Below are 23,333 nucleotides of genomic sequence, written 5' to 3' on the forward strand. Positions count from 1 at the left end.
CAAGAATCTTGAAGAGTAACCAAAGAAAAATACTGCTGACACATTTCACATGCTCGTCTCTCTAAATTCTAGGTCATATTCTAGCAGCAGACTATAGAGTACAATCAAATTCACATTTATTTAGTTTAACAAGATGGTAGACAAGATGTAGAACATGATTAAATCTTATATGGAACTAAACATTCAGGAAAAGCTTCTCTTCTAAATTCAGTAAAATGGCCACAGGTACATGAGCATCAAAAATTGCATGGAACAGAAATAAGAAAGCACCACCTTGTGGCCCAGTTCTGGTTTAATTTTGCTCAGGTATGGGAAAAACACTATTGTTTGTGGTGAAGGGGAAGTGAACTTTCTGCTAGCCTTTTAAGTGCACCTGTTTTGGGGCTACAATTGTGAAGACAAACTCCTTAATTTTCCTCTTGTTTTGCACTGCCTTGTTATTCCTGGTAGCCTTAAAGTTGCATGGGCTCTGACCCAGATGTTTCCAGTTTAATTAGATTATATTTTGATGATGTCACATCATCCAACCCCTCTGCTAATATTACAGGTCATGTGCAAAATAGGAACAACATTCTTTCCCACTAACTCATTTTATAAAAGCAAGGTTAGGAGAGCTTTTAGGAAGTATTTTACAAATCAGTTTTTGATCTCTTTGTAGCCTTGTAAATTTTCTTTTCTAAATTTTAATTTTTGGTACTTTTGGCTCCAGGTGTTAGAGGAGCTAAACAGCCCTTTATCTGCCACCAGGGCAGATATACACTTGGATATCCATTATATGTGTCTTACAGCAATGCAAATGTTTAGAACATGTAGAAAACTCATCTGGGTGGAACAGGGAGAATTAATTCCCGTGGTAAAGGCCATTTTTGGCGCCTACCACAATTGGCTTAATGATAGAACTTTTGCCTCTGTTAGGTTTGGGCTGAACCCCAGCCTCTGAGAATTTGGATACAACAGCTCAGTGTAGCATTGAGGGTTTTCTGGATGATCAGAAATCCTGAACCTGTGTTGATGCACTAAATGGAACCTGGGTCTGCCTGTCTGGAAAGACTTCTCATAGGCTGACTCTCCAGAGTGCAAGGGAGTGATCAATGGCATGGTTGTAGATATTTGTATTGCATTCCAGTTAGACGTGAAGGGATTTGGTCAGCTTCGATCCATATGATACCAACAATTCATTAGACTGCAAATGTTCTTGGGCTCAGACAGTTTATAATTTTGTTACTTTACTTCACCACCATCTTAGTCTTGATTGTGAATGAAGAGTGAAAATTGTAAGCCTCTGAGATCCAAACATTCTCACTGGATCTGTGATCCTTTGCAAGTCCTTGATATACTGTAAACACTGCGCTTGAGAAGTAATGTTTACAGTACTTTATACTATTGACATATATGGACAACATGAATTACTGCAGATCTAAGCTATTTGATTCTTGATCAGTTATTACAGTGACATAAAATTACTGGACTATTAATGCAGAGATACATTCAAATCATATCATGGTGGTGGGATAGGTACTTAAATTTAACTAATCAAATGAATTTTGACTAAAAGGTTTGCCTGAACAAAGGTGATCATAATTCTTGTCTGGTTCACACAGCCCTTTAGGGAAGAAAAACTGCTGTTCTTACTCACATTGGCAATTATTTGTCTCCACTCCCAACAATGTGCTAACTGTCCTCAGAAGTTCAAAAGGTAATTCCAGGATAGACATTTTCAACCAGGAATGAATAACTGAATACAAAAATAACAAATGGCCTTTTATTTTCTTTCTTTGCTGAAGAATGCTTATCCATATTCAACCAGCCAAAGCCAAATTTAATTCTTGGGGAGGAGCACGGGACTGGGAAATGGAAGGGTGCTGGAATATGTTTGGCTACAGAATGCCTTTGGCCATAATGGTCATAGATTGGCATTTCACTTACAGACTTCAGTCTCGCTAAAGATCTCAGTGCTGCTAAACTACAGCAGTTCCTGGAATAATGTAAATTAATTTTGCTGTTAATACACTAAATAAATGCAACACAGGAGTGATGCAATCCTAACTCCATGAGAAGGTGCTAGGCCAAACTTGCCAGCTGAAATGTGGCTGTTTTCTGACCTTCCCTCCTTGCAAGATGTATATACAACTGTGTAACTGTAAAACAAGTTCAAGTTTTACTGTCATGGACACACACAGCCATGGTGTAAATGCCAGGAAAGTTAGTTTTTTTTTGCAGCAGCATAGTACATTACAAACATGACAAACATAAAAATACACAAACTCAGACTGACATAAATTGTACATAACTTACATGGTATAATAAACAAAAATTAGCGCAAGTTGAGGGAAATGTTGTCTAAAGTAGAATTAGGGACTTTCGAGTTGATTCAAGAACCTTATGGTGGCGGGGAAGAAGCTGACTTTGTGTTTACACAGTGCTGTGCTTTCTCTAATTCCGAGTATAAAAATCACATGTAGAAGTACTAGAAATAAAAATGACTTAAGTGAATTTTGGATGTAGGGTACAATGTGCTGACGTGACTAGATAGAAAGCTTATGACAACTGACTGGGTATGCTTTTCTAGGCATGCCTTCCTACTTACATCACTGGGTTTCTGATGTATAATTGCTAGTTAACACAGCAGAACAGACATTCAAACCTTGGCACAGTGCAATATTAGCCACCTGATCTAACAAAGTTCTTGACTAATAAAGTTTCAGGTTATTATTACCCTTTTCTCATGCCTCTCATTAGGATCATTTTGTTGATGAGTGGATTGACAGTGAAGCAGATGGTTTCCTTCCATTAACAAACAGCTTTTTGCTCTCCTGACTGAAGTGACCCATCTGTTACAACTGTAGATCTCTAACCAGAGTGGTGTAACATTGCAAATGAAACTAACTTGCTGACTGTCCAAAATTTTATGATATATTGAAAAGGAAAGTGGATTATTTGATTGAGGGTGGGAAAGCATTGTAATTAAAAGCCCTTCATTCCAAATATCCAACAAATATTTATATACATTAAGGTAAGACAGTCTTCACCTTTCTGTTTTTCATTTACTCAAAATTAAGATTAAAATTTGAAATATCCAACAGATATTTATATTGGGTATGACAGCAGTACAGTCTCTACCTTTTCTGTTTTTGATTTAATCAAAATTAAGATTAAAGTAATAACTTTGGAAAAGGCTGGAAGAATGCTTGATGTTACTCTATGGTTATGGGGGTGGGTTGGAATGGGGAGCCTTCTCTGATTCTGGGATAAGGAACATTGTGGCTAATAACCTGGGGCTATGCACTACATCTGGTAAATGTTCTGCTACACATAATAACACTCGGTGATGCTCGGTGCTGAGCTGGTGTAAACAGAATTAAATAATGAGTGCACAAGTCAACCAACTGAACTGGTTTGTGCATCAATATAAACTTGGATATTCGGATAACTTCAACAGGGCCAGATCATTCCAGATCCATTTGAGATCTTCCTGAATTTAATGTACTGCTTATTGAAAAATATCATATCAACGTTAGGAAAGGGCAAGTACATGAGCACATGTTGTCATTCTTGGGATCCCAACATCATTTTGTGTTCCTGTGTTTGGATGTGGATTTTATGCTTATGTTAAACTGTTAGTAACACCAGCACTTAATATTTGAGATAACCTGTTGTGTATCAGTCTAAATGGGATAATAAAATCACTTCTGACTGCCGACTTTAAAGAAAGTACAAAGGTAATGTCACCTGTTGAAAACCACTCTAGAAATGAGTATAAGTGCACATTGACTTAAAGAGTGATTAACTACATCTAAGTGTCTAACTCTCAGCCCCCTTGGCAGCATTTTGAGTTACATTATCTATTCTCACAGCGTGGCTAAACAATCCATGGGATTCTTTACATCACTCAAATAGCTTCACCAAGCTGAGATGTCGTTTGAATGTGGAGCCCAGGCAGAGTGTACTCCAGCACAAACTTCAGGTTAAAGTGTTGATAGATAGTTGAAGTTGACAAGGTTGTTCGCCCAGAATTTCTCTGACACGTTAGACTAGACATTGGATTGATCAGCTTCCTTCTCTATGTGCAGCACCCACAACGACTGAATTAATCATGTGAATTAATCACTAGCAATCATTTCCTGGTGTAATCATGCCCATTGGAAAATTGAACTGGGTAACTCTATTATTCACCTTGGCAGGTTTGATGTTCTTCTTTCAACAGTTGTATGTTTAATTATATCAGGCTTTGTACAGCATCTATTTCCTAACTTATCATATAAATTGGAACTCATAGCTACAAACTATGAATGTCAGTGGTAGAATAAATCAGAGTGTACTGTCTTACTGACATCAGGAGACATAATTGAGCATTGCAAATTTTTGAAAGACCTTGAAAAGATGAGGAAGTGTGCTACAACCAAGAGAGTCCTTGCTATGGCATTTATGTCTTGAAATAATTATTTCCATTGGTGGATTGGTTGTTAAACTCCACCAGCCCTCAAAGAACAACTTCTCCAGGAGGCGTATTAGACAAGTCTGCAGTAAAGCCAGCAGCTGCCATACAGTCATTCATCTTTTAAAGGTATGATTTGCCCAGGTGAAGATGTTTTCGACCAGAGTTGAGCAGTCAAGCAACAAAAAATGACAAGTAATATAAAAAAAACAGAATTTAGATCTACAGTTTAAATGTATGCAGTTCTCCAAGCTGTGGTCCAACCAGTGTTTTGAACAGTACAAATGTACCTTCACTGTTCTCTGGGAAGTAGTTTTAAGGCAGTAATAATTGGAAGATAATAAACCTGGGCAGAGTCAGCATGGATTTACAGAAGGGATATCCTGTTTGGCAAATCTGTGGAATTTGAGGTTGCAACTAATAGACCAGATAAGGTTAAACCATCTGGCAATGCATTTGGACTTCAGTAAAGTTCCAAACAAGTGATTTTTAAACAAAATTAAACTTTAGAGTAATATGATGATGTGGATTCAAACTTGATTAATGGAGTAAGTATAACTGGGCCATATTTGACATTGGAAGTTCTGACCTGTGGGGATCAAAAGAAATCAGTGTTGGAACCCAGCTGTTCACAAACAATATGCATGATTTGAATGGCCAGGATAAGCGTTATGTATCAAAACTTGTGATAAAACATAAAGTGGCAATGTTAGCTGTGAAGAAAATGAAAAAATTCACCAAGACTATTGACAGGCTAAGTGAATGAGAAAGAAGGTGGCAAGTGGAAAGTGTGGGTTTGTTAGTTTTGCTAGAATGATATAGAAAGGCAGACTTTTTTTTAGCAATTGAAGGGGGTAGATTTTCAATGGGATGTAGGTGTTCTTGTAACTGAAAGTGATATATTGTTTCAATGGGCAATTATGAAGACAAGTGGTGGAAGTGTTGGTGAATTAAGAACTAAATAGCTAGTCATTTAGAGAAAATTAATGTCAGCAGGGTTTTATAGAAGGTAAATTATGTTTGACAAATTTGCTAGAAAAAGGATCTGGTGAGAGAGGTCTTTGAGAAGGGGATTCAGATTTTCAGAAGGCTATTGATAAGGTGCTACATAAAATACTGATTTGCAAGGTAAGAGCTCTTGGTATGAAGGGAAGTGTGTAACTATGAACTGAAGATTTCCTATTGTGTAGAAAATAGAAGTTAGAAAAAAATGGTCCTTTTCAGGTTGAAAGAATGTTGCTATTAAAGTGATCTAATTCATGGCCCTGAATAATTTAATACTTGTGTTAATGACCTGGAGGAGGGGACAGTGTAAAGTATCCAAATTTGCTCATGATAGAAAATGGGTGGGAAGGTATGTTACAATAGTCAAATGAAACAGCAAAACAACAAAAATGAAACAGTTCCATCAGTCACACAAGGCACATTAAACTATGATAGCAGAAAAAGTTACAAAAACATTTAAAATAATAATACAGTCCAAGTCCCTGAGTGTCATGGCCTGAAGATTGATGGTGCATGGATATTGCCCTGGAGCCATGTTACTGCAAGAACAGCCCAGAACAGCAGTCCCAGATGAACAAAATCTAACGTGATTTGCACCAAGTGAACACTAGAGGGCAGCACCGGTAGGAGCAGCCAGTGCCTAACCCAGTGTAGAACCCGATGGCATATAGCCAGCTCCAGCATTCTCTTCCTTGGCAGGTGTAACTGGCAGCACAGAGCATAAATGAAGGCCTGGTCTACACCACAAATGAGGTAACGAACCTTGGTTGTGGCACAGTTAACCACTTTCAATTTGTTGGGAAAACAGGATACTTAGAATTTATTTAAAAAAAATAGTAACTCTAGCTGTTGAAATAATCAGTTTTTACTCAGTGAAGAGAAAGAAGAAAGCCCTTAACTCCAGGTGAAGTCATCGGGACGCTGTCGTGACTTTTTTTTAAGCAGGCTTTCTTGTTTTTACAAGGCCGAGTTGCTTGTTCGACGCTCAACCCAGCAGGGATGGAAAGTGTGCAAGGGGCCTGCTGGATTCAAAGATGGGAGCCTTCGCTCCAAAGTCCAGCGCTGATGCCACTATGCCACCAGCCGGCAAAGTGTAGCAAACGGTCACACTAAATCTTATTATACCGGACTTTTAGAAAACAGCTGAATGGCTGTCAAGTCTTCCTACAATGTCTTGAGTTCCAAACAGGTGTTTTTAAACTGTCAAATTAGCAGCAGTAAACTGGGCAAAGTGAATTAATAACAAAGATCTTTCAGGATTAAATTTAGCTATTTCACTTAGCTCTTTATTCCAAGCTTGTACTGGCCAAGTTTACAAAATAATTGCATTGCATTCAAGGAAATTGAATTACAGTGCCTTTAAGGATCTATCATTTCATTAAGATACTTTCAATACAGGCAGGCCCCCTATTAAGAGCTAATTAAAAACCAGTTACTTGCAAAAGCTGCTCCAGGCTTTCTAATGTTTCAAGCTTAATATTAAGCCATATTCAGTAATCTATATTGAATTACTGCATGATTTGCCAAGACTTCACTTGTGCTACTAGCTTTACAGTTGGGAATATCAGATGCACTAATAGGAAAATTCCATAGCTGCTTGTTGTGAAATGCTAGCTGATTAGTTCATCATGTTACAGAGTAAATTTGATAAAGGGTTTAACTGAGTTTCCAAACTATTGTAACTTCGGGTTACAAAGTATCTTTTTCATATATATGCCTTACTAAGGAGTTTGGAGAGAGGAACCATGTTCTTGTATTGAAAGCAATGGGACTGGCCTTTGTTTATACAATCAATATTTTCCTGTCCATGTAGGCTGATTGATGCAACAGAAACCTTCAATAGTAATAGTGAGATAGCCATCTAGTGGCAGAGAAGAACAAGCACAGTTTAACAAAACAATTACAAAGGATTCAAACAAATCAAACTATTCCCTGTACCTCCAGTTGGGACAGATATTTGCCACATTCTAACTTTGCTAATTTATGAAGATTAAATGTGTTCCAATAATGTTTTCTTAGAATTTACTCCTCTGGATTGAGTGCATATAAATCTACATTTTTGAGTTTTTATTATCATTCAGTTTTGTTTTCATTGTGAATATTATCACTAAATTCCCATGCCTGCATGCAGTGCATATGAGAGATAAAGACCAGAATTATGGTTCAATGCCTGCTTTCCCTGATTGCATTTTATTTTTTTTATTAAAAAGAGGATGTTACATTCTCAGATGTTTGCCTGAAGTACTCTGCACCTATCTGTAAGATATCTGTAACTTTTTCTTTGATATTTTACTTTGCCCTTTGATAACATGCTGAGTGATGAAGCTGGATTTCAATAATGGTAACTAACATAGGAAGATAAAACATTCAGAAATTCTTGTCCAAGTATTGCATTATGACAACTTTGGTAATAAAGATGTGTTTCTCTTTTCACTGTTGCCTGACCTGTTGAGTGTTTGGAGCACTTTCTGTTTTTATTGGCAATATGGGAACCAGCTATGAATTGAATTACTGTCTTTTCTGTTTATCATATTGTCATTGGAGATTTATGAGGCAGATTGTGGTATGTGCTTGGAATGCACTGCCAGGGGAGGTGTTAATGTAGATATGATAGCACCATTTAAGAAGCATTTAGACACATGCAGGGAAAAGAAGGATATGAACTATCTATGGGCAAGTGGGATTAGTTTAGATTTGCATCATGGTCAGCACCGAAAGGGTGGGCTGAAGGGCCTGTTCCTGTGCTGTACTGTTCCATGGTCTATATTCCATGCTCTACATAACTAGAGAAAAATGTCTTGGTTTATACTCAAATCCTTTTCTAATGAAGACCAATATACTATTTACCAGCATATTGCTTGTTGAATTCAAAGTTAATGCTATTGATTCACGTGTAAAAAGGCTCAGGTGTTCAATCCTCAAACTTTTTATTAAAAAAAACACTCCATCTTTGTATTTTCTGAAACAGTTCAAAATTTTAGCCCTTGTACTATTACTGATAGTTTGGCATGTCTAGTCAATATGTAGGTTTGTCCCTCATTGCCGTTATCAACTGCATCTCTAATTACAATATCTGCATTATGCTTTCTATTTCTAGTGCTCTTTGGTGGTCTGCTTGCATCTCCAGCCAGGATTTTTCCACTACTTATTCCTTAAGTCCACTCAAATAGTGACTATTTCTTCCTACTACTTGACTTGCTGAGCCTTTCTCTCTACAACTTTTATCCTATTTTTGTTTTAAATAAGGGCTACCCCATCTTTTTGACTTTTACAATAAGTGATCCAATAATCATTATAATAGAGCAGTTATATGGTGATGAAGATGGTTACCAGATCCATGAATACAAGCACTCTTTTATAATGATTATTGGATTATGCCCAATTACCTCAATGTGCTATTTATTCACCTGCTTTGTTCAGATTGCCATATGCAATCTCGTCTTTGTGTTATTCCCCCCCCCCTCCCCAGAGTATAATTGGGAATATAACTATATTTTTAAGTTTGTATGAGCCTTTCAACGTTGACCAGTTTGCTACCCTGCTTGGTCTTTAAAGTTCTAAATTTCCACTTCATAGAATCCTACAAGTAATGTGTGATTATTCTGCCAATCATTTTTATGAAAGTATTTTCTTCTAAGCTGGTGATGCGTATGCCACAGGTATGTTCAATTGGTGAAGCATATGCCTCCTGGGGAAATAGGACAAACATTTTATGTGTGAACACATTTTTACAAGATTGTAATGGATACTTCTCACCTCAAGAACGACCAGCTCACAGAACCCAGTGGAACCTCTGGACATCTATAATTGAGATCTGAGTATTTTATGAATCAATGAGTATATTTTTAATCCCATGGGGATGTAGAGTTTACAGGCAAGCATAACCACAGAAATATCAACACCATATGTGCTTTATAGTTATGTATACAATATTCTTAAACTAGAGTTCACATATCCATATTAGATTGGAAAAGGATGAGAGAAGAGTTGCATCTAAATGCTTCCTTCCACGTGTACCTCTGTTATAAAGTGGAATAAATACACACTTCAATAAAAGGAATCTATCTTTTTCCCTTATTAATATTGAGAAAGATGTTTGAAAAATTGTTGCAGGGGAAGTTGAATAAATTGCATAAAGATAGAATGCCAATTTTTTTCTTTCAGCACTGGCCTCCCTAGGGTCGCCTCCAACTAACATTTGGACATTTTGTTCTCTTTCAGTCCTGCTGTATGAGTCATAGTCATAGAGCATGATGGCCAGAAATAGGCCCTTCAGCCCATCTGCTCTGTGCCAAACTATTATTTTGCCTCTGTCCCTTTGACCTATAGAGTCATAGAAAATGACGATTTGCAACTGTGTAATTGATAATGGGAATCTTTCTGTGTGCAACACATGGGTAGTTAACTAAAGATGAAGTAAATCCATTTCCAGTGGATGCTAAGCAATCTTGCTCTGAAAGACATTAATTGTTAGGTTATTTTGGTATAATTGAAGCAGAATTGTGCAAGAGAATTGTACTCATTTCAGCAAATGCACTGCATGAGCTAACGGAAAGCAAATGCACAATCCAAAAACACATTTTGTATATACTAAGCTTATATTGATTGCATTTAAATGAAAACAAATGAACAATATTTTTAAGATCTTCTTTCCTTGTTGGACATGCTGTTAACTCTATTGCTACAAACTATAAACTGTTGATTATGGCAAATTCAACAGTTTAAACAACATAATCAGGAATTTGTCCACAGCCATTCACCACTGTTTCTAACTCATGATTAAAGGCAAAAGTTGATGTACTATGCACTAAAGATCTAAATGGTCTCAAAATTGATTCCTGATCTTCTTCAGATCTTCGCTGTTGCCTTTAAGGCAGAGAAGGGAACAGACATGGCTCATGCTTCAGTTCACCATTATTTGATGACTGCAAGAAAGAGACGATCTTCCTTTTTACTAAAGCCACGACAGGCTGGTCAATAAGGTTCCCATGTGGTTTAGTCTGACTGTAATCTGGAATGTACTACTTGAGAGGCAGTGTAGGCAGATAACCTCAAGATTTAAGTATCTGGTAGAACACTTAAATTCCTGAGGCATGGAAGGCTATGGATCAAGTGCTGATTAATAAGTCCATAAGATATAAGAGCAGATTTGGACTACTTGGCCCATCGCGTCTGCTCCACTATTTAATCATGCTGGTTGAATTTTCCTCTCCACCCCAATCCTCTGCCTTCTCCCTGTATTTCCTCATGCCCTGACTAATCAAGAATCTACCAACCTCTGTATTAAATATACATACAGATTTGGTCTCCACAACTGCCTGTGACACAGAATTCAACAAATTGATGGAGAATTCTTTAGCACTCTCTGGTTAAACAAATTCCTTTTCATCTCCATTCTAAAAGGACACCCCTCTATTCTATGCCCTTTGGTCTTAGACTCTCTTACCATAGGAAACATCCCCTACACTATCGAGGCCTTTCAGTATTCAATAGGTTTCAATGAGGTCACCTCTCATTCTTCTGAATTCTAGTGAATACTTGCCCCTCCACTATCTTCATGTCATCTGCAAACTTTGCAACAAAGCCATCAATTTCATTGTACAAATCATTGATATATAACATTAAAAAGAATTGGTCCCAACACAGACCTCTGTGGAACATCACTGGCCACCGGCAGCTAACCAGAAAAGGCTCCCGTTATTCCCACTCTTTGCCTCCTGCAAGTCGGCCACTTCTCTATCCATGTTAAAATATTTTCTGTAATACCATGGGCTCATAGATTGTTAAGTGGCTTCATGTGTCAAAGGTCTTCTGAAAATCCAAGTACCAAACATCAACCAATTCTGTTTTGTCTGTCCTGCTTATTATTACTTCAAAGAAGTCCAAAAGATTTGTCAGGAAAGTTTTTCCCTTGAGGAAACCATGTGACAATGGGCTATTTTATCATGTGGTTCCAAGTACCCTGAAACCACATCTTCCCAAATACTGAGGTCAGACTAACTGGCCTATAGTTTCCTTTCTTCTGCTTCTCTCCCTTCAAGAGTGGAGGGACATCTGCAATTTAAGCCTTCTGTAACCATTCCAGGATTTAATGATTCTTAAAAGATCATTACTAATGCCTCCATGATCTCTTCAGCCACCTCTTTTAGATCCCTGAAGTGTACATTATCTGGTCCAGGTGACTTATCTACCCTCAGATCTTGCAGTTTCCCAAGAACCTTCTCTGGTAATGATAACTTCATAGCCCCTGACACCCGGAACTTCCAACATACTACCACTGTCTTCCACAGTGAAGACTGGTGCAAAATACTTATTTAGTTTGTCTGTCATTTCATTGTCTCCTATTATAACCTCTCCAGCATAGTTTTCCAGCAGTCCAATATCCACTCTCACCTCTTTTATACTTCATGTATCTAAAGAAATTTTTGGTCTCCTTTTTAATATTATTGGCTAGCTTTCTTTTGCCTTCCATCTTTGCCTTGATGAATTTTTAACTGCTTTCTCTTTGCTTTTAAAATCTTCCCAATCCTCTGACTTCTAATTTTTGCTCTATTATATGTCCTCTCTCTGGCTTTTATGTTAGTTTTGACCTCTGGTTAGCTAAGGCTGTGTCATCTTTTAAATCCAGCTTCCTCTTTGTGATGTATATATTCTGTGCCTTTCGAATTGCTTCCAGAAATTCCAGTCGTTGCTACTCTGCTATCATTCCTGCCAGTGCTCTTTTAAAGTCAGTTCTGTCCAACTCCTCTCTCATGCCTCTGTAAATCCCTTTACTCCACTTTAATACTGATTACTGATACAGTTGACTTTAGCTTCTCCTTCTCAAAGTTCAGGGTGAATTTGATTATATTATGATCACTGTCCCTTAAGGATTCTTCTACCTTAAGCTCTCTAATCAATTCTGGTTCATTGCACAGCAGACTAGCTGATCCCCTCGTGGGCTCACTATAATAGGACTAGCGTAGATGGATTTTAGATGGTTATTGTCCACATGGTGAGCTTAAAGCTCATTGATCATAGTCATGAGTACTGCAGCATAGAAATAATCCCTTTGGCCCATCTAGTCGCTGCTAGCCTGGTCTTTTACCTATTCCCATCTACCTACATACAGATCATAGCCCTCTATTCTCTCTCATCCATGTACTTAACCAAGTGTCTCTTAAATGTTAGAATTGAACCTGCATCTATCACTTCCAGAGGCAGCTCATTCCATGCCTGAACCACCCTCTGAGTGAAGAGCTTCCCCCACAGATCTCCCTCAAATATTTCACCTTTCACCCTAAACGTATGACCTCTAGTTCTAGTCTCACCCAAACTGAGGGGAAACATCCGCAAGCATTCACCCTAAGTCTCTCTTGATCTTATAGAGGAATACAAAATTATCTCTCATTCTTCTGCACTCCACTGAGTACAATCCTAACGTGTTCAACCTTTCCCTACAGCTCAGGTCCTCAAGTTATGCTAATATCCTTGCAACTTTTTTTTCTGTAGTCCTTCAAGCTTAGCTGCATCTTTAATGTAGGTAGGTGACCACAATTCTGAGATGAAAGAGGACCACTTGTGGACCTGAACTCTACTAAAAAATATGTATTCTCATGCTAGTCAAGCACAAGCAACTGTACTTCTCAGCAAGTGCTGATGTTAGCTGACATTGACAAATGCACTGTTTCTAAGAGTCTTGGTAAATTTAACATCTCAGTTCAGGAAGGAATAAGGATGATAGTGTTAAATGTTCTCCAGCCTGAAAGTCAGAAACAATTACCTTGATGTTGCCCTTTGCATTCATATGTAAGCAACTGATTCTAAATTCTGTCCCTTATTGCTAAAGGCAACTGTAAATAACTCATTATTGAAAATGGGCTTGGTTTCTATTTAAAATGTTCAGTTATTTGACAGAAATGAATTGAACAAGACAAATAAATGGAAAGAAAAACAAGCAGTGAAACTGAAAACAGAACTGTGTCAAATAGCTAAATATTCCATTTAGAGGAAAGCAAGACCTTATATGGCGTATAATCTTTTTTTTCGGAAGGAATCAAAAGACTATCCAGTTGCCAAGTACATATATTCATCTATAAATCACATTTTCTTCAAAGTTCGACAAACAACACAGTGTGACCTTGTTCATATATTGTTCATCCAGAACATGCTAAGATGATATGCAATGCTCTTTGCTGTCAATGACTATTTCAACATTAGCCAGCAATAATTTGTCATGCTACCTCAGCTGTTTAACTAATTTCAACGCAGTCCGGCCTAACCTTCCTTATTCCACCCTTCATAAAACTGTAATTAACCAAAATTTAGAAAAAGTTGTAATTTACACCAAATTCAATCTGCCCACCATTCTTTGATGGTCTACACTAACTCAATGTTGTTTTCAACTCCATTATGATTCTAATGTTCCCTACCTCTGTCAACTGGAGGGACATCAATATTGTCCAATCCAAAAAGCCTAGGATATTGATGATCCTCCAATTGTTCCCTCTTTGGAACTTGAATTTAATTACACTTGTGGTCCTAATCTCAGAAAGTTGTTCATTCACCCATCTTTCCTCCCTTTTATCTGTTCTGGTATTTAATGTGGCTGTACTCTATGGCTTGAGACCTAAAGTGAATTTTACACTAAATGTTTTGAGAGGCCTAGTTGGGTTGGAGGACTGTTTGTGGGTGTGAGGGAGGAAAGGGGCCTGCTTTTGTTATTTTGTTGCCTGTTGTGTTCTGTTTTTTCTGTGTTCTGAGTTCTTCTCCTGAACATTGTGGGGATGCGATGTTGGCACTGGAACATTACACCACTTGCAGGCTGCCCCCAGCAAACCCTTGGGTTTCATTGGTTGTCTATGGGGTGGGGGGGGGGAAAGCATTTCAGTGTATGTTTTGATGTACATGTGATAAATGAATGAATCTGATAAAGCTGTTGTGATTTGAACAGAACAGGTGCATACAAGCTATCAAATCCAGATTTGATGAGATTTGTGATAGTGTTAAGTGTGGGAGAATGTATTTAAATTTAGAGTGCTCAGTATAATTTCTGACAGTGATTGCTAGTAGTTAGGGATGGGAATGTGGTGCACTGAGCTATTGTGAAGGCAAGGAAATTCCTTGGAAGGTGCATTCACTAACCTTAAGCACTCGTACACTGGAGCTGAACACAAGAACATAATCTCAATACCTTTCCACTCGCTCCTGTCCCACTTGTACCTCTGGATGTTATATTCACCCAACTAATTACAACAGGCTTTTTGACAATTTCCATCCTCCTTCAGTGGACACTTATTTGGAGGGACAAATATTTAGATCTGCAACTGTGCCTTAGTCATGAGCCAAATGTAAAGGAAAACAAAAGCTAGGTGTTGTAGTGGTAAGGTAAATACTTATGATATTGGAGAATGAATAAATGGATGGATTTGATGAGACCAAGGTTAATAATAATAAAAGTTTATAGGACTAAATATATCCTTTCTGATAGGGTAAGCATATAAAAATATATTATCTCTGTTCAAGTTTTGTCTGGATGAGTGCTAACATTGTGCTTTGCGGCTTCAAAGAATCAGTGCTTTACAATATTAACACATCTGGATTTCAAACTCCTTGCAGTTGGTTTCTTCTAGTTGCATTGATTTGTGCAGAATACTCAAGATTAAAGGTTCATTTTGCAATGAAGTATGCTAAGCTCATTGTGTTTCTAAAAACGCATCAATGAGTTGAAAGCATATTCTTGATAATGCATTTATAGTTCATAATGAATCACATGTGCATTTATGTTTAGAACCTGGAACAGTCCCACCTCCCTACACAATGTCCATATCCCTTTACTTAACCTTGTATTCATGTGTGTAACTAAACACCCCTAAACGTCTCTACCTCTACCACTACTCCAGGCAGTGCATCCAGGCACCCACCACTCTCAGTGTAGAAAAAATAAGTTTCTCCACACTTCTGCTTTGAAATTACCCCCTCTCACCTTAAATGCATACCCTCTGGTATTAGATATTTCAATACTGGAAAAAAGATACTGTTTACTCAATCTATGCCTCTCATAAACTTATAAACCTCTATCAGATCTTCCCTCAGCCTCTGCCACTCCAGATAAAACAATCCAAGTTTGTCCACCTCTTGTTTATAGCACATGACTTCTAATCCAGCCAGCATCCTGGTAAACCTCTTCTGCAAACTCTCCAAGCCTCAACATCCTTCTGATAATGGGGCAACCAGAACTGTATGCAATACTCCAGTTGCGGTCTAGCTAGGGTTTATAAAGCTACAATGTAACTTCTTGACTTTTGAACACAACTAGTAAAGGTATGCATACCGTATGCCTTCTTAACCACCCTATCTACCTGTGGAGCCAGTATCAGGGAACTCTACTCATCAACACTGTTAAGGGTCTTGCCCTTATAACCATATAACAATCACAGCACGGAAACAGGCCAGCTCGGCCCTCCTAGTCCACGCCGAACTCTTAATCTCACCTAGTCCCACCTACCCGCACTCAGCCCATAACCCTCCACTCCTTTCCTGTCCATATACCTATCCAATTTTACCTTAAATGACACAACTGAACTGGCCTCTACTACTTCTGCAGGAAGCTCATTCCACACAGCTATCACTCTCTGAGTAAAGAAATACCCCCTCATGTTTCCCTTAAACTTTTGCCCCCTAACTCTCAAATCATGTCCTCTCGTTTGAATCTCCCCTACTCTCAATGGAAGCAGCCTATTCACGTCAACTCTATCTATTCCTCTCAAAATTTTAAATACCTCGATCAAATCCCCCCTCAACCTTTTACGCTCCAATGAATAGAGACCTAACTTATTCAACCTTTCTCTGTAACTTAAGTGCTGAAACCCAGGAAACATCCTAGTAAATCGTCTCTGCACTCTCTCTAATTTATTGATATCTTTCCTATAATTCGGTGATCAGAACTGTACACAATATTCCAAATTTGGCCTTACCAATGCCTTGTACAATTTTAACATTACATCCCAACTTCTGTACTGAATGCTCTGATGTATGAAGGTCAGCATTCCAAAAGCCTTCTTCACCACCCTATCTACATGAGACTTAATAGTGTACTGTCTCATTACTTTGACCTGCCAAGGCAAAACACTTCCCATCTGTTTGGGTTAAACTGCATCTGCCATTTCTCTGCCCATATCTGCAACTGATCTATAACCCACTATTATTTGCCAGTCTTCTATGCTGTCCACAACACCATCAATCCTCATACAAACTTGCTAACCAACCCATCTACAATTTCATCCAGGACAGTTATATAAGTCACAAACAGCAAAGGTCCCAGTACAGATCCCTGAGGATTACCACTAATCATAGACTTCCAGCTAGAAAAAGTCCCTTTGACCACAACTCTCTTTTATGGGCCAGCTAATTTTGTATCCAAATGGCCAATTCACTATGGATCCCATGAATCTTAATCTTCTGGATAAGCCTCTCAAGAGGGACTTGGTCAAATGTTTTACTAAAATCCACCTAGACAACATCCATAGCTCTATGTTCATCAATCATTCTCGTCACCTTGTCAAAAAATTCAATCATTAGTAATAAATGACTTGCCCCACACAAAGCAATGCTAGCTTTTCCTAGTTGGGCCATGGTTTTCCAAATTCTCATTCATCCTGTTCCTAAGAATTCTCTCCAGTAACCTCACTACCACAAATGTAAGACTCGCTAGTCTGTAGTTTCCAGGATTATTCCCATTTCCCTTCTTGAATAATATAACAACATTAGCTAGCTGCCAGTCCTTCAAGACATCACCTGTGACTCATGAGGACACAAAGATATTGGTCAAATCCCCAGCAATCTTTTCTCTTGCTTCTCTTAACAATCTTAGGTGTATCCCATTAGGTCCTGGGACCTTATTTACACTAATGCTGTTTGAGACCCAACACTACCTCTTCCTTACTTCAAAATCCTCTACCATATCAATATTCTTGGCACTGATCTCCCTATCCTCCATATCCTTCTCCTTGGTATATACTCAGTAAAGATCTCACCCACATCCTCTGCATCTAAGTAAATGTTCCCTCCACCCCCATACACTTGAGTAGTCCTACTCTTTCCCTAGTTCTCCTCTTGCTCCTGATATATGTATGGGGTTCTTGTTAATTGTAGTTGCCAAGGAATTTTCATGGTCCCTCCTAGCTTAGCTTAGTCCCTCCAATTCAGCTTAATCAAACCAAAGGTTTGACTGAAAGGTAGTTAAAAGCACCAACAGTTTGAGGTTAGGATATCATTTAATTCATTGTAAATAATTTCCCACAAATGACTAGTCTTTAATGTAACTTAAAATAATCTTCTTTTCCTCAAAGTTTTAGAAAGCTATTTCCTACCATTGCCCACAAATGAACAATGGATGTATTACTAATGCAAGATGACATTAATAATGCAGGGAGAGCTTTACTTTTTTTTCCTCCCCAGAAGATCAGTTCTGTTACATAATATTATTAATAACTGAGTTTGGTATATGAAATCTGTAGGGGGAAAGGATTAATTAATTTGGGAAATGGAAATATTACACTGCTGCAATGCTGAGGGGATTTTATTTTAGTTGTAATTAAAGTGTGTTTCTGGGTGAGAACAGAAACAGATTTACTTCCTAAATGTTCAATTATATTCCTGACCTTGAAAAATAAATGAACCCCAGCAAACTGATGATGACATGTCATTTTTCTGACCTTACGAGAGAGAATGGAAAAACACTCACATTTTTAAAAAGGCAGTTGACAGGAAGCAATAGAAATAAATGGTATAATTCATTCGGACTTTCTTGACTGAATTCTAAAGGACATGTAGTTAATTTTCATGAAGGATCTTCCATTTTTTACAGCAGTTTGTCACATCTTCAGGAAACCATGGTAATTACAATGGGAGAAGTTGTTATATCCTTAATTGCAGAAGATGGAAAGCAACGCACTGGAATAGTAAACCTGCTGTAGCAGAGAGATTTGGTTTCAAAATCAATTTATTGTCTGAAATATTTGTTTATCTGTCATAATTAAAATCACATAATGAAATTTGATGGTATAATATTGCAAATTGACCCTCTAAGATAATCCAATTTTGGACCAATTTTATATAATTTATAATGATTATAAATGCACTGCCAAGGAAGCATGGAAACATTTATTATAAACACTAAAGTGTTCATGGTACATGTTACAACAAATGCTGATATCAAGGGTTCTCAGGACTTTCAGACTCCTAAACATAAATACTAGTATAGGTTGCATATCCCTTATCCTAAATCCAAAAACCTCTGAAATGCGAGTATTTTTTGAGAGGGGACATGATGTCACAAATGGGGAAAATTCCACAAGGTACTGGGAAGGTTCGCAGGAGATGCACACCACAGAGGATCTGAAAAGTGATGTACAGAATTGAACAAAAAAAATAGAAAAAACACTGCATACGGCAAAAAAGGAAGATGTTGTTTGTTCAAAAGGTTCAAAGATTTATTTATTATCAAAGTATATACAACTCTGAGAAATATCTTCTCCAGCCAACCATGCAACATAGAAAACCATGGAGCCATTCAAAGAAAAATATCGAACTCTCCTCCATCACAAAAAAACAAACAAATCGCACCAACTGGAAACAAGAAGGAATGGCAACACGTTCATCAAACCCAGCCCATGCGGGGGGGGGGGGGGGTTGGGGGGAGTCACAACAGAAACAAGAGCAACAAGCCTCCTGCCCCCCCCCATACAGAAAAACAAATCATGCAAACTGCAAAAACATCGAATTCCAACCACCCTCATTCCCTCCAACCCCCGCACAAACAAAACTTGTACATTGTGCCAAAATTAAATTACACAAATAGCAACAAGAAAGAATGGGCAAAAGCACAGAATATAGATGACATAAAACTGAGTCCAGTCTAATTCATCAATCGCAGAACTTCGGTAACATTCTCCAACAGCTTTGAGGGAGAGGGAGACCACTTGAACGCAGAATCAGAGTAGTAAGGGAGATAGGCTATTACACACAGACATTTTATCCGTCAGCAGCAAGCCATAGAGTATCACCCACAGACACCTTATCCAGCAGCAGTGTGAGATCTATCACAGCAGCGAGCAAGAGGCGGGTAGTGGGCACAGAACACCCGCTTGTCTTCTGCAATTGCCTTGATGTGTCACTCATTCATGGATCTTTAATTGGCAATTAATGGATGCTTTAATCAGGGAAATGGATTTGATCATGGGTCTGCACCCTATCTCTAAGCTTTGCCTCAAACCCCCTGTGCTCATCTCCTGGAATTTTCTCAGAGACTGCAGAGCACTAGATTACTCAATTTATCTCCAAGCTGTAAATCACAGGCTCTAAGGGTTCCAGAAATATATTTAAGACAAAAAAAAAGACATACCAGAAGTGAAATAAACAGCTTTGTGGACTATCCAGAAGACGTGGCCTGAGGAATCATTGTTTGCTGGTGCCATCGTAACCTGAAGCATTGAAATTGTGTATTGAAAGAGTAGATTTGTCAGCGATTGACTGAACGTATGCTGCTTAGTTGTATGCTGATCAAACAAGCAAAGATTTACAATGACAAACAGAAAATCTAAGGTAATTGTGAATATTCAGTAGACTGATTTCAGAAATTTAAGAAAAGATTGCATTGTACATAGTGTAAAAGTCTTGGAATGTTGGCACGTGGCCAAGTGGTTAAGGCATTCGTCTTGTGATCTGAAGGTCACTAGTTCGAGCCTTGACTGAGGCCGCGTGTGTATCCTTGAGCAAGGCACTTTACACACTGCTCTGCGACAACATTGGTGCCAAGCTGTATGGGTCCTAATGCCCTTCCCTTGGACAACATCGGTGGTGTGGAGAGGGGAGACCTGCAGCTTGGGCAACTGTCGGTCTTCCATAAAAAAAGAACCTTGCTCAGGCTTGCATCCTGGAAACTTTCCAAGGCACAAATCCATGGTCTATTGAGACTAATGAAGGCCTACTATAAAAGTCTTGGGCACATAGCTGGGGTACTTAAGACTTTTGCACTGTACTGTAGTAATTTTATGTATTGCTGTCACAAAAAAGGCAAATTTCATGATTTGTGTGAGTGATGATAAACTTGTTTCTGATATGGGTCTCCATTGTGGACAGATAGTAGGAAGGGGGGGGAGAGAGAGAGAGAGAGAGAGGCGAATCATGGTTGGGAAAAGAAAGGAGAGGGAGGGAGCGAGAAGCACCAGACACACATCTGTAGTGATCAATACGCCAATTATTTGGAATCAAATTACCTTGCCTGGTGTCTCACTGGGTGAGTCTGCACCAGTGTCACCACCACCCTTGGCACTCCTTCTCTGCCACCTGTTGCATACTCCTCCCACAGTGTACTAGCCTCACCATTCCCAACATCCTTTGCTTCTGCCAGATTTACAAAATCTTTCTCTGCTCCACATTAATAAATACAGAATTATACAAATAGTCTTGGGCACCATGGCTATATATATAATTTCTCTAAGAATTTTGCATAGTGCTGTATGTGTGAAGAATAAGTGTAAAACAGACTGTACTTGTAGTGCATAAATCCAGAGTTGGAAATGATGGTGATCTCATTATGTTCAAGACCCGAAGCATTTTGGATAAGGGGCAATCAACTTGTAATATACTGTACTTTATGGATCTGCCAAAGCTTTATTAGATCAATGGAAGAGTAGCATTTTTTCAGTACTATAGGGACAATCTTGGATTTTGGGTGAAATTGGCAGGGCATGAATGCAAATTGCCTGTCTCATGTCATCAATATAGAGCATTTTCCCTTTATTTGGGGATAAGCCTCATCTTTCCTCTAATGGTGAGTTTCTCTCACACTTTAAGCCATCTGATGATTGGAAGGCACCATAATTCAGGCAGCACCACCACTATGGAGTTCTGGCAGTGGAAGTATGTTGACGGAAGTTTATGAAGATGTGTGAAGGGCCAGACAGCAAAGTTATCTTTAATAGGTGCATGTTGAGCATTAACTATTTGCCAGACCCAAATGTGCAGTACCATTTAAAAATCTTTAACAATGAGAGAGGTGGGAGCATTCTGCAGCAGCCGCTTCTTGGATTACAGGTCGATCCAATTTAAAAAAACAACAACTACTACATAGTCTTTTCATGTTGCGTGCTCCTGTCACTGGTAATGTGAATGTTGCTTCAGCTATACTGATGTCTAGGATCAAATTGGAGCTTTTTGAAATCAGAATCAAATGCAACATCTTAAGTTAAACTGTCATCTCGGTTCTGCTATCTATCTGTAATATTTGTTCGGTTTCTTTTCATAAGTATGAAATTCTCTATAGATGCTGCCTGGCCTGCTGAGTTCCTCCGGCATTTTTTGTGTGTTGCTCGGATTTCTAGTGCCTGCAGATTTTCTTCTGTTTGAAATTCTCTACAAATCTGCATTTCCCTCTCTAAGTTCCTTCATCTCATTTTTTATATTCCTTTGGGAATGTTTTCCTCTCCCATGAGCTGTCCTCATTAATCTTACAACTAGGCAATTTCACCACAGGCAACTTTAGCTTTTACTCTATTAAAACATTCCCTTTCTCTTACTTATCATTTCTTCAGCAAAAACAAGCTGCTGGAGTTGATCAACGTATCAGGCAGCATCTGAGAGGTAAGTGGATAAGTCAACATGTTGAGACCCTTCATCTAGATCAGGGGTTCTCAACTTTTTTTATGCCATGGATGTTATCATTATCCAAGGGGTCTATGGACCTCGTGTTGGGAACCCCTGATCTAGATAGTCCGAATTCCTCCAGCAGCTCATTTTTTACTTCAGATCCCATCATATGTAGCCTCTTGTGTATCCCTTCCCCTTCCTGTCTGCCACTTGTTTTCGCTTCCACAATCTGAAATAATCACTGTTTCTCTTTCCCCACATGCTGCCAGAGAGTTTACTGATTTTTGTTTCCATTTACCAGCTTCAGCTGTTTTGACTTTTTCATTTACTAGGATCATTTAATTTGTGTTTAATGGATAAATATCACCTATATGAATGGTAGAATCAAAGGGCATTGATAAGTGCAACAACACTGCCTTAGTTGTATTTCTTTTCCGAGGGGTGCCACGGTAGCATAGTGTGGCTCTGTTACAGTTTGAAGTTCAACTCCAGTATCCTCTGTAGAAAGTTTGTACCATGTGCACGTGGGTTTCTTCCGAGTGCTCCAGTTTCCTCCCACAGTCCAAAGACCTAATAGTAGGTTAATTGGTTATTGTAAATTTTTTCCATGATTAGGCTAGGGTTGAATCAGTGGGTTGCTGAGTGGTGTGGGTTGAAGGGTTTAAAGAAAGTACTCAAACACCGGTCATGATTTGGTGTGAAGTGGAGCACAGGGCTGGCACAGTAGCAGACATGCAAAACAGATAGTTTCAAAATTTGAGGTCAGCTCTCAGCCTGTGAGCTGTGGTGCTGTGTCAAACAAGTATTGCATTGTAGCTCTTCCTCACTGCACCTGTGCATGTAACAAACTCCTCTTGGACACTCCTAATCTCCTGATCCGCATACTTTAAAATATAGAAAAGTTTACTATAACATTTGAAACTTCAGATTGTAGTTCATGGACCCTAAAAGGAATGTCGTTTGTTTGACAGTTTAACTCCAGATAACATGTAGCAATCAGAACATTTGCTAATTATCAGAATCAGTTTTCTTATCACTGATGTAAAATTTGTTGTTTGGTGGTTGCACAAAGATTCTCAGTTGAAGCTAATTCATATGCAGATCATCAAGCAAGAGTGAGAATGAATAAATGATGTTTTGGGGTGGGGGGGGGTGAAGATGCCAGAATGGAAAAAGTGGGGTTGTGGACTCCTTCCTTTATATTCTGGCATCTTCCCCCTTCTCTCCAGCTCTGATGAAAGGTCTCGGCCTGAAATGCTGACAG

General features: G+C 38.6%; 1 long non-coding RNA gene across 2 annotated transcripts in view; it reads left to right on the top strand.

Moving 5' to 3' along the window:
* The first annotated feature begins 6,100 nt into the window (after window positions 1–6,100).
* LOC132402486 (uncharacterized) overlaps window positions 6,101–23,333 on the top strand; it is a 44,641-nt gene continuing 27,408 nt past the window's right edge. For both annotated transcript variants that reach the window (XR_009514917.1, XR_009514918.1), the window contains exon 1: window positions 6,101–6,193. This is a non-coding gene — a long non-coding RNA (uncharacterized LOC132402486). The remainder of the gene's footprint in view (window positions 6,194–23,333) is intronic.

The sequence above is a fragment of the Hypanus sabinus genome, chromosome 12 (genome assembly GCF_030144855.1).
Source record: "Hypanus sabinus isolate sHypSab1 chromosome 12, sHypSab1.hap1, whole genome shotgun sequence".
In the NCBI taxonomy this organism is placed as follows: Eukaryota; Metazoa; Chordata; class Chondrichthyes; order Myliobatiformes; family Dasyatidae; genus Hypanus; species Hypanus sabinus.